Source organism: Silene latifolia, chromosome 9, assembly GCF_048544455.1.
Source record: "Silene latifolia isolate original U9 population chromosome 9, ASM4854445v1, whole genome shotgun sequence".
Classification (NCBI taxonomy): Eukaryota; Viridiplantae; Streptophyta; class Magnoliopsida; order Caryophyllales; family Caryophyllaceae; genus Silene; species Silene latifolia.
The window spans coordinates 147,197,872-147,209,712 of NC_133534.1; the positions used below are offsets into that span (position 1 = coordinate 147,197,872).

An 11,841-nucleotide genomic window follows, 5' to 3' on the forward strand; every position below is an offset into this window, starting at 1 on the left:
TCCAAGTCCAACCACCAGTGGCCACCAGGGCCAACTGGTCCCATGTTTTATTAACCACAAAAAACTCCTAGGGAGCCAGGATTATTTTGTACTAAAATCTCACGAAAAAAACAGGCCAAGTTGCAGAAGAGGACAATCCAGGAAAAGAAGAAAAGTAAATTACCATTTCTGGCTAAACATTTGGGAGATGGAGATGTGACTTCTTTTGCCATGTCTTACCAAAATGAAAATACTACCTCAAGCAAGGTAAGACCTTTATCTGATCTAAGGACAGCCAGCTCCGGAAACAACCAAAAGAAGCCATTAAGAAGGAGAACCTGTCACTGTCACTCAGCCGCAATCTTTTGTCCCTAGCATGTTTTACCTTAGTTATTTTACTTTCACCTTATGCAACCATTGGAAAATAGATCACTTATTTTATGTATTATGTAAGCAACAAATTCTAGCCCTTGGATGAGGTTTCATAGGGTTTATTTTGTACTGAACATGAACCCAGGCTTATATAAGAACCTTCCAGCAGTCTGTAATATTCAGACTTTGATTAATGAACAAAAAACCTGAGATTTCTCTCAAGTATTCTAAAATCTTAATTCTTGCTAAGTCCTAGAGTTAAGTCAGGCTTAATAACATTTCCAAGTATTGATTAAGTACCTGTCAGTCTCATTCAATCATGTGCTTGCTGTGGGTTATCTGATCCTCATTGTGTGTCTTATGTTTGATGCTTTTAGTGCTTGTTGTGATTGTGTCAAATTTAAGGCTTAAATTGTTGAACTAATTTCCTGTGATTGCTGTGGTCATTAGTTTGATAATTATATCCATTTTATTCCAGAAATATCAAAAGAAAAAAGTCACATTGTCCTTCTTGCAGACTTGCTTAATTCTGTCTGCATCAGTCTATTGTGAGGATTATTAAAAATACTTAGAGGGCTTGAAAAATTGTGAAATTTAGATCAGTGTTAGTTCATCATTGTAACAACATTATCACAAAATTTCATAAATTGTTAAGCTCATTTGCTATTTTTACTCAATTACTAAAGTTCATTGCATTGTTGAGTCAGTCTGTGTTTGTGGCTTTGTCAGGATTCTTCATTTCTGTCAAAGTACCATACTTTACACTAAAATTTGGTAATCAGAGCTTAGGCTATAACACAATCCCATCTTGTGTTAGTCCTGAGTGAGAGAAAGTGAGTTCATTTACCCTAACTACAACAAAAACACAAAAAATAAACCAATGAGTGAAGAAAGACTTGCTGGTATTGAAACAAGGATTGAGAATCTAGCAGGAAATGTGGATACTTTGCTCAATGTTGTCCATACTGTCATTGAGATATTTCCAAACCACAACCCAAGAAGGCAACCACTACCTTTCATAGGAAGAGGAAGGGGGAGAGGGATTGCAATGGGAGCAGGAAGGAGGCAGCCACAGCATGATTCATATGAGGAAGCCATCTCTGAATCAGATGACTTCAGACTGGAGGAGGGAATCTATGATGCCAGAGACAAAGATGTAAAGGTAGACATTCCTGATTTCCGTGGTAGTTTAAATCCTGAGGATTTATTAGAGTGGCTTAGATCTGTTGAGAGAATCTTTGAGGTTAAGAGTTATGATGACAGAAAGGCTTTTAAAGTTGCTATTTTAAAACTCAAGGGATATGCATCTCTTTGGTATGAAAGCATGAAACACCAGAGGATTAGAGATGGTAAGGAACCAATTAGATCTTGTCTTAAGTTGAAAAAAGAAAGTGAAAGAAAAATTTATAGCCAAAGACTATACCCAAGACATCTTTATCAAGCTGACTCAGTTAAGGCAAGACCAACAATCTATTGAGGCCTATCTTAGGAGCTTTGAACAGCTAACCCTGCAATGTGAGATCACTGAAAAACCTGAGCAAAAGAATGCTAGGTTTGTTGAGGGTCTAGATCCTAAGATTGCTAACAGGGTAAGTATGCAGCAGTTTTGGTCATTTGATGAGGCAGTCAACCTGGCGTTAATAGTTGAGAAGCAGGGAAAGGTGAAACCTTTAACACCCAAACTCCTCACCAGACCAACAGTCAAGCCATATACTGGTGTTAAGATCACTGATACACCTAAACCAACAACCCAACCCACAGGGGATAAGGGGAAGGCACCCCTAACCTCAAAAGTCAATCCTGCTGTGATAAGAGACAAGATAAGATGCCTCCAGTGCCAAAGGTTTGGTCATTTTAGAAAGGATTGTCCTTCTAACAGGGCTCTTACCCTGATGGAGATTGAAGAATGGGAAAGGGAGGGTCTCATTGAGTATGAGAAGGATGAAACTCTGGTCTTATAAGTGGCAGAAATAGAAGAGGAGTCAAGCCAGGGACAAGTTGTTGCTCCTCCTGACACAGAACACAGCTTGGTTTTGTGGAGGGTTATGCACTCTCAACATGCTCCTTTGGAAGCTGGCCAGAGGTCCCTAATCTTCAGGAGCAGGTGCACAGTCCAGGGAAGGGTTTTTAACATGATAATTGATGGGGGAAGCTGCACTAATGTTGCCTCTACTACCTTGGTTAGTAAGCTGAGCTTGCCTACCCAGGACCACCCGAACCCATACAAGCTGAGATGGTTGAACAAAGGATCAGAGGTGAGAGTTGACAAGCAGTGCATTGTGTCATTCTCTATTGGGAAGGTGTACAAATATGAAGTATTGTGTGATGTAGTGTCCAGTGATGCCTGTCATCTCATGTTGGGAAGACCATGGGTGGGAATTTGACAGGAACACAACTCATCAAGGCATGGACAACAGTTACAGTTTTAAGCACAATGGCAAGAAAGTCACCTTGACTCCCTTGCCACCAAACTAGAGAAATTATGGGAGTATTAACATGCCTGAGGAGCTGAATGGTGTACTATTTTTATCAGAAGCGGCTATGGTAAAAGAAATCAATCAAGAACAGCCTATATTGGTTCTGCTGTCAAAGGAAGTTCAGAAAGAAGAGAGCAATGAGATGCCTGCAGAAGTTAAACCACTGATTCAGAAGTACAGGGATGTTTTTCCAGCTGAGTTGCCTAGTGGGTTACCCCCACTGAGAGGGATTGAACACCATATTGACCTGGTGCTTGGTTATGTGCTGCCTAACAGACCAGCTTACAGATGTGATCCCACTGCAACCAAAAAGCTGCAGCACCAAATTGAAGAATTGATGGCCAAGGGATTTGTGAGAGAGTCACTGAGTCCATGTGCAGTGCCTGCCTTGCTAGTGCCAAAGAAAGATGGGACTTGGAGGATGTGTACTGACAGTAGAGCCATCAATAACATCACTGTCAAGTATAGGTTTCCAATCCTAAGATTGGATGATATGTTGGATGAGCTTAGTGGAGCCACTGTCTTCTCAAAGATAGATCTCAGACAGGGTTACCATCAAGTTAGGATCAGGGAGGGGGATGAGTGGAAAACTGCATTCAAAACTATGCATGGCCTCTATGAGTGGCTTGTTATGCCATTTGGGCTTTCTAATGCCCCTAGCACATTCATGAGGTTGATGATAGAGGTGTTGAGACCATGTTTGGGCAAATTTGCTGTAGTTTACTTTGATAACATTCTGATATACAGCAGCAGCTCTTCTGAACATCTCAAGCATCAAGAAGTTGTGTTCAACATCCTTAAGGAACAGAAACTCTTTGGCAGGCTAGTGAAGTGCACTTTTATGGTTAAGGAAGTGGCCTTCTTAGGGTACATTGTATCTGGGAGGGGTATCTCTGTTGATCAGTAGAAAGTAGCAGCAATACAATCATGGCCAAATCCTAAAACCATCACTGAAGTGAGAGGATTTCATGGATTGGCTTCCTTTTATAAAAGATTCATCAGAAACTTCAGTGCAGTTGTTGCACCCATCACTGAATGCATGAAAAGGTGAGACTTTCAGTGGACTGAAGCTGCTCAACAATCCTTTGAAAGGATAAAGAAAATGATGTGTGAGACCCTTATCCTGAAACTACCAGATTTTGATCAACTATTTGAAGTTGAGTGTGATGCAAGTGGAGTGGGGATTGGAGCAGTCCTAACCCAGTGCCAGAAACCTGTGGCCTATTTCAGTGAAAAATTGAATGGTGCCAAACTGAAATACTCCACATATGACAAAGAATTTTATGCAATTGTTAGATTAGTCACGCACTGGAGCCATTATCTGAAACCAAAGCCATTTGTATTACATTCATATCATGAAGCTTTGAGTTTTATCAATAGTCAGCACAAGTTAAGTCACAGACATGCCAAATGGGTTGAATTCTTATAATCCTTCACATTTTGAAGCAAGTACAAAGAAGGCAAACTTAATGTTGTTGCTGATGCACTGTCCAGGAGGCATTCCTTATTAACAGTCATTGAACAAAGAGTGTTGGAGTTTGAGTTTATGAAGGAGCTGTACAGGGAGGACCCTGACTTTTCTGAGGAATGGATTAACCTTTCTAAGGGAGGTCCAACTCATAGAAGCAAATACTTGATGCAGGAGGGGTTCCTGTTCCATGGAAACAAGTTGTGTGTAACTAGAGGGTCCTACAGGGATCTACTGATCAAGGAAATAAGGAGGGTTAGGAGGACACGTTGGGGTTTAGAAAACCTTGGATATCCTGCAGGATCAGTTCTATTGGCCAAGGATGATGGGTGATGTCCAGGTGGTCCTTAGAAGATGTTCAGTATGTCAAAGGGCCAAGAGTTCATTCCAAGCAGGACCTTATACTCCCCTACCAGTTCCAGAGAGGCCTTGGAAAGATGTCAGTATGGATTTCATAGTGTCTCTTCTAAGGACAGTAAGAGGAAAGGATTCTATAACGGTTGTGGTGGACAGGTTCAGCAAAATAGCTCATTTCATAGCCTGCAAAAAGACTAAGGATGCAGCTAGTGTAGCTGAGCTATATTTGAAGGAAATTGTGAGGCTCCATGGAGTTCCTAAGACTATTGTATCAGATAGGGACACTACGTTCATGAGCTATTTCTGGAAGACACTATGGAAGCTGCTCAGAACCAAGCTCTTGTTCAGTACAGCTCACCATCCACAGAATGATGGGAAAACTGAGGTCACAAACAAAACTCTAGGAAGGATTCTGAGGTGCATAGTGAGTACATCTCTAAAGGACTAGGATCTGAAACTGGCCCAAGCTGAGTTTGCTTTCAACAGAGCTCCATCTGTTGCAACAGGCCAAAGTCAATTTGAGGTGGTTTATGAGATGAACCCTCTGATTCCCCTAGAACTATCCAATATTCCCATATAAGAGATGAACTTTGAAGCAAAAACAAGGGAAGAATAAATGTTGAAGCTCCATGAGGTAGTCAGGAAAGAAATTCAGAAAACAAATGAGAAATACAAACAGCAGTCTAAGGCCCCAAGAAGGAAGAAAGAGTTCATGCCAGGTGACTTGGTCTGGGTTAATCTGAGAACAGAGAGGTTCCCTGCTAAGAGGAGGAACAAGTTGATGGACCCTTTGAAGTTGTAGAAAAAATTGGTCCCAATGCATACAAGATTGATCTGCCAGGAGAGTTTGGTGTCCATGGTACCTTTAATGTAGGAGATTTAAGTCCCTATTATGATTCTGAGGGAGAGGAGGCACCAGGCTTGACGGCAAGCCCTTTTCAACCAGGGGAGATTGAAGCAGGAGCTCAAGGCCAAGGCAACCTGGTTTAGAGTCCAAGCAACACAAGCTCAGGCAATGCAGGGCAAGCTCTCAAATCAACCAGTGCAAGGTCCTGTTCTAAGGGAAACTCTAAGAGTTCTAAGTCCAACCATTAGTGGCCACCAGGGCCAACTGGTCCCATGTTTTATTAACCACAAAAAACTCCTAGGGAGCCAGGATTATTTTGTACTAAAATCTCACGAAAAAAACAGGCCAAGTTGCAGAAGAGGATAATCCAGGAAAAGCAGAAAAGTAAATTGCCATTTCTGGCTAAACATTTGGGAGCTGGAGATGTGACTTCTTTTGCCATGTCTTACCAAAATGAAGATACTACCTCAAGCAAGGTAACTGATGTGTTCATTTTATATATACTTTTACCCCACCCCACCCCCAATTTTAGCTCGGTTTTTATTGTATATCATAATTTAATTAGTATATTTGTGAGCTAATCTTTTGTTCTAGGTGTATTGTTTGTATTTGTTACATTTTGTAGGAATCTAATCATTTAGAGGCTTTTTCCTATCACATTAGCAAGCACCAAGCTCACTAAGCAAAGCGGAAATCAGATGGACCAAGCATGACCATGGAAGATGTGTTTCCAAGTCCAAGGAAGAAAGTATGGAGCAATGGATTGATAAATGCAAATGATCATACAAAGAGCCCAATGAGAAGTCCAAATTCATGTGGAAAAGATCAAGCTTAGGATACTCTTTGGAAGCTCTTAAGTTGATAGATTAAGCATTTACCCGGGTGCATAAAGGGACATTTATCGCAAACATTGGATTCCCTCAACATTTAATCAAGAAGTTAAAGGAAAATGCCCTGAATGCTACGAATCCGATCGGGGCTGGCAACCCGGATCGGGGTTGACCCCCACTTGCAATTTTACGTTATGCCCCTATTTTCTTATAAATAGAGGCCTTAATCCGTCATTAGGGATATCTTTTCCTTACGTCTTTCATACACTATATTAGCCTTAAGCAAAATTCTCTCAGTAGTTTTCATCTTTAGTTTTAATATTGTTAAGCATTTGATTGTTAAACATTTGGTTATTTATTCAAGCTTTTGGTTCTCTTTTGTTCCTTCTTGCAAGTCTATAAGTTCCATTTCCATTACGGTAATTCTAATTCTAGTTTATTAATTTATATTTCTATTTTAGTTATCACATAGTTTATCATTAGTACTTTTATTATATCACATTAGTATTGTTTACATTCATTCTATAAGTCAAGAGGCACGGAATCGGATTAGACTAAATATGTGTAGTAGGACGACCTAGTCATAAACGAGAGTTTCTCTAGGACCCGGTCTATGGTTGACACTAATATCATAAAATGGGTGTCTCTAAGCCTAAATAATTGACAATGTTAATATTACCGAGTTTAGCATGAACATATATTTACATTTGCATGTGTTACCCGACTCCCCTACACTCCTTTTATCATATAGTTTACATCTTTATAATTATTAATCATCAAACCAACCAACAAACCAACCCAAATGTAATCGACCTTGATAAGAATCTTTCCGTAGCATTTCATAAACACAATTCCCGTCTCCTTGTGTTCGACCCCTATTACTACATTAATTTGTGTCTAGGGTAATTATCTTTGCATAGGTGTACGATAGCCTATCAAAATTTGGCACCGTTGCCGGGGAGCACGGCTTTGTTGCGTTTTGATTTGTCGATTTTTATCTTGTTTTCTTTTGTCTTGAGTGTTCCTTGAGACCGTTACTTATCATTTTCTAGAAATTGTTGTCTTATGCCCAGGTCTTCTCGTAGTGGAGATTTGCTTTCACCGGATTCCGAACCCGAGAAAACCTTTAGGAGAAGACGACGTTTTTGGAAAGAAGTGAAAGAAGCCGCTTCTCCTGTGCAAGTTGAAAGTGCTATAAAGTCTTACCTAGACGATCTAAAAGCTATTGAAGAAGAGGAGGTTTCAAGTTCATCATCTCCACCACCACCATCTTCAACTAAAAATATGGTGAAACTTTCCGATCACTCAAAGGCCACCGCGGCCATGCTTCCGGCCGATATCACAACTACTCAAATTACCGTGCCAGAATTCGAGATCAAGCCGGCTTTCATTAGCCTTGTGTAGAGGAAGCAATTTGGGGGAAGTCCATTGGAGGATCCCAATTTGCATGTGCAAAATTTCTGCGATTATTGCTCCGTGATCCAACAAACGGGCGTCACTCAAGCCCAAATAAGGGAAATACTTTTCCCTTTCTCTTTGAAGGACAAGGCCAAGCTTTGGATTAATAGCCTTGACCGCACCGCTATGGGAATCACAAATTGGGAGACATTGGCTCTTGCGTTCTATCAAAAGTTTTTTCCACCGGAGAAAACTCAAACTTTGAGGAGCCAAATCCCCGGATTCCGTCAACAAGCTCTTAAGAGCTTATATGAGGCTTGGGAGAGGTGCAAAGACTTAAAAAGGCAATGCCCACATCATGGGTTGGATGATTGGTTTCTAGCTATAACATTCTACAATGGATGTTGTGCCGAGTCCCGAAGGATTCTTGATTCCGCCAACAATGGGCGGTTTGATCAAATTGATACCGATATTGCTCATGCCATGATCGAATCTATGGCGATCCATGACGCACAATATGTCAATTCCCGAAGTGTGCCACTCAAAGGTAAAGAAGAATCCTCCGACAATTCCGTATTGTTAGCTCAAATTGCCTTACTCCAACAACAATTGGCGGAACGAGATACTAGAGATTCCCTACAACAACTCAATGTCGTATCTTCTACAAGTCAAATCATTGTTTGTGACGGTTGTGGAGGTGCGGGTCATTACACCGCTCATTGCCGAGCTACTATTGAGGAGGTAAATGTTTTTCAAGTTTTTAGACAAATTTCATATCCACCGGGTACTTTTTCCAATACTTATAACCCGAATTCAAAATTCCATCCGAACTTATCTTATACAAGCAGCAATGTGCTTAACCCTCAACCCCCACCACAACAAAATACGTATGTCCCTCAACAACAAAAGTATAATCCCCCACCGGGTTATCAAAACCAACAAAGACCACCTCAACAAAATTACCAACAAAGTCAAGGTCCACCACAAAATGGCCAACAAAATAACCAAGGAGGAGGTAAACTTGAGGCTATGATGGTTTAAATGCAAAGGAAATTGTTGTCTCAAATCCAAAAGAGTGATCAATCTCACAATGCCGCAATTAAGATGTTGGAGCAACAAATGGCTCAACTAACTTCATCTAACTCTTCAAGGAAAACGGGTCAATTACCACCTCAAGGTGAGCAACCACATGCTACCCTTAATGCTATCTCCTTAAGAAGTGGTACGAAATATGATGGACCACCCATGCCCAAGGAAGATGAGGAGGTACTTGTTGAGTTGGAGATTTCTCCTAATGGCAAGGAAAGTGAAGATATTCCAAAGAAGGTGGATGATCCACTTGTGGTTGAAGAAGTAAAATATGTAGAGGATGCTCCTCCAAAGAAGGATGTTGAAACAAAGGTGCCAGAAAAAGTCAAAGTGCCTTTCCCTCATAGATTGGCAAAGCATCAAAAGAATTCTCAATTCGGTAAGTTCATGGAAGTTGTGAAGAATCTCCAGGTAACCGTTCCTTTTACCGAATTAATCACTCAAATTCCGTCTTATACTAAGTTCATGAAAGACATTTTAACTAAGAAGAGGACTTTTGACGAAGTTGAAACAATATCCCTCACCGCCATGGTGAGTGCTCTTTTGCAAAACAAGTCCCCTCCTAAGTTAAAAGATCCCGGTAGCTTTTCTATTCCATGCACAATTGGCACCTATCAAATTGATAAAGCTTTATGTGATTTAGGTGCTAGTGTGAGTGTAATACCTTACTCTATTTGTGCTAAGCTTAATATGGGAGTCTTAAAATGTACTAGTGTCACATTGCAAATGGCGGATCGTTCTATAAAACGCCCTTTGGAAGTTTTGGAGGATGTTCCCGTAAAGGTTGGTAAGTTTTTCATTCCGGTTGATTTTATTATTCTTGACATGGCCGAAGATGCCCAAATCCCAATCATTTTAGGAAGACCTTTTTTACATACCGCGGGTGCGGTGATTGATGTTAAGAATGGTAAAATCACATTGGAAGTGGGTGACGATAAGGTCACATATAATTTGAATAGTGCCATGAAGAGTCCTATGATAGAAGAGTCTTGTTATTCTATTGACATTTTGGATGTTGTTGACATTGTTATAGAAGACTTTATACCTCGATCATTGTCTAAGGATCCCTTGGAGGCACTCTTGCTGTTTGAATCATTTGTAGGTGATGATGAGATTGGAAATGAGGAGATATATGTTTTGGAGCATGAATTTGATGGAGAAGAGCTATCATTGGAGGAAAGCTCACACTTTATAGGTTTGGTTGCTACACCTCAACACCTTGAGGTACAAAAACCCGAACTTAAGCCCCTCCCCTCCAATTTGAGGTATGCTTTTCTAGATGATGAGGAGATGTGTCTGGTAATTGTTAGTGCTAAATTGAATGAGAGTCAATTGTCTAAATTACTTCATATCTTAAGGTCTCACAAGAAAGACATTGGATATAAACTTAATGATTTAAAGGGCATAAGCCCCGAATTTTGCATGCATAGAATCAATCTTGAGGAAGATCATAAATCATGTGTCCAAGGTCAAAGACGACTAAATCCTAACATGCAAGAAGTGGTAAAAAAGGAAGTGCTTAAATTATTTATGCAATTTCCGATTCTAAATGGGTGTCCGGTCCAAGTGGTTCCTAAGAAAGGAGGAACCACCGTAGTCAAAAATGATAAAAATGAACTAATTCCAACTAGAATTGTGACGGGTTGGAGAATGTGTATTGACTATAGGAGGCTAAATTTAGCCACCAAGAAAGACCACTACCCATTACCTTTTATTGATCAAATGTTGGAGCGGTTGGCATGTCACAAGTATTTTTGCTATCTAGATGGTTATTCCGGGTTCTTTCAAATACCCATACACCCGGATGACCAAGAGAAGACCACATGTACATGTCCCTATGGTACCTTTTCTTACTGTAGAATGCCTTTTGGTCTTTGTAATGCCCCCGCCACTTTCCAATGTTGCATGATAAGCATCTTTTCCGACTTTATCGAGTCTATCATGGAGGTGTTTATGGATGATTTTAGTGTCTATGGTTCTTCTTTTGATGCATATTTGGCTAACTTGTCTAAAGTGTTGAAGCGTTGTGAAGAGGTTGACTTAGTGTTGAATTGGGAAAAGTGCCACTTCATGGTGAATGGAGGAGTGGTGCTTGGTCATATTGTCTCGGAAAGAGCAATTGAAGTGGACCGTGCTAAGGTCCAAGTTATTGGGCAACTACCCCCAACGGTAAATGTGAAGAGTGTAAGGAGTTTCTTAGGAATGCGGGATTCTACCGCCGTTTTATTAAAGACTTTTCTAAGATTGAAAAACCCCTTACGGAGCTTCTTTAAAAAGATGCTCCCTTTGTGTTTACTAACGATTGTCTTGAGTCTTTTCATAGGATCAAGAAGGCTTTGATTTCCGCACCTATTATCCAATCACCGGATTGGAACTTGCCATTCGAGCTCATGTGTGATGCAAGTGACTATGCGGTAGGTGTCGTGCTAGGACAAAGTAAGGACAAGGATCTCCACGCTATCTACTATGCTAGCAAAACCTTGGATGCGGCTCAAATAAACTATGCCACCACGGAGAAAGAACTACTTGCCATTGTCTATGCCTTAGACAAATTCCGCTCTTACTTGATCGGTTCAAAAGTCATTGTTCATACCGATCATGCCGCACTAAAGCACCTCCTAGCCAAACAAGAAGCTAAGCCAAGCTTGATATGATGGATCTTGCTCTTGCATGAATTTGATCTTGAGATTAAAGATAAGAAGGGGGCCGAAAATGTTGTTGCCAACCACCTATCCCGTTTGAATTTTAATGATGGAGGTATTGAATTACCTATCGATGATTCCTTCGCCGATGATGTTTTGATGATATTGGAAGCCAATACTCCTTGGTATGTCGACATAGCCAACTATCTAGTTGGAAGAGAGTTGCCACCTAACCTTTCATATCAACAAAGGAAGAAGTTCTTACATGATGCCAAGTTCTTCCTATGGGGCGATCCAAATTTGTTCAAACATTGCTCTGACAGGCTATTCCAGAGATGTATCCCATATTGGGATATGAAAGGGGTATTAGAAGGATGCCATT

At 40.6% G+C, this 11,841-nt stretch overlaps 1 non-coding gene across 1 annotated transcript; it reads right to left on the minus strand.

Moving 5' to 3' along the window:
* Positions 1-7,986: 7,986 nt before the first annotated feature.
* Positions 7,987-8,093, minus strand: LOC141603310 (small nucleolar RNA R71). The gene has a single exon (XR_012525195.1). It is a non-coding gene; the product is annotated as a small nucleolar RNA R71 (small nucleolar RNA).
* Between the last annotated feature and the right edge of the window lie 3,748 nt (positions 8,094-11,841).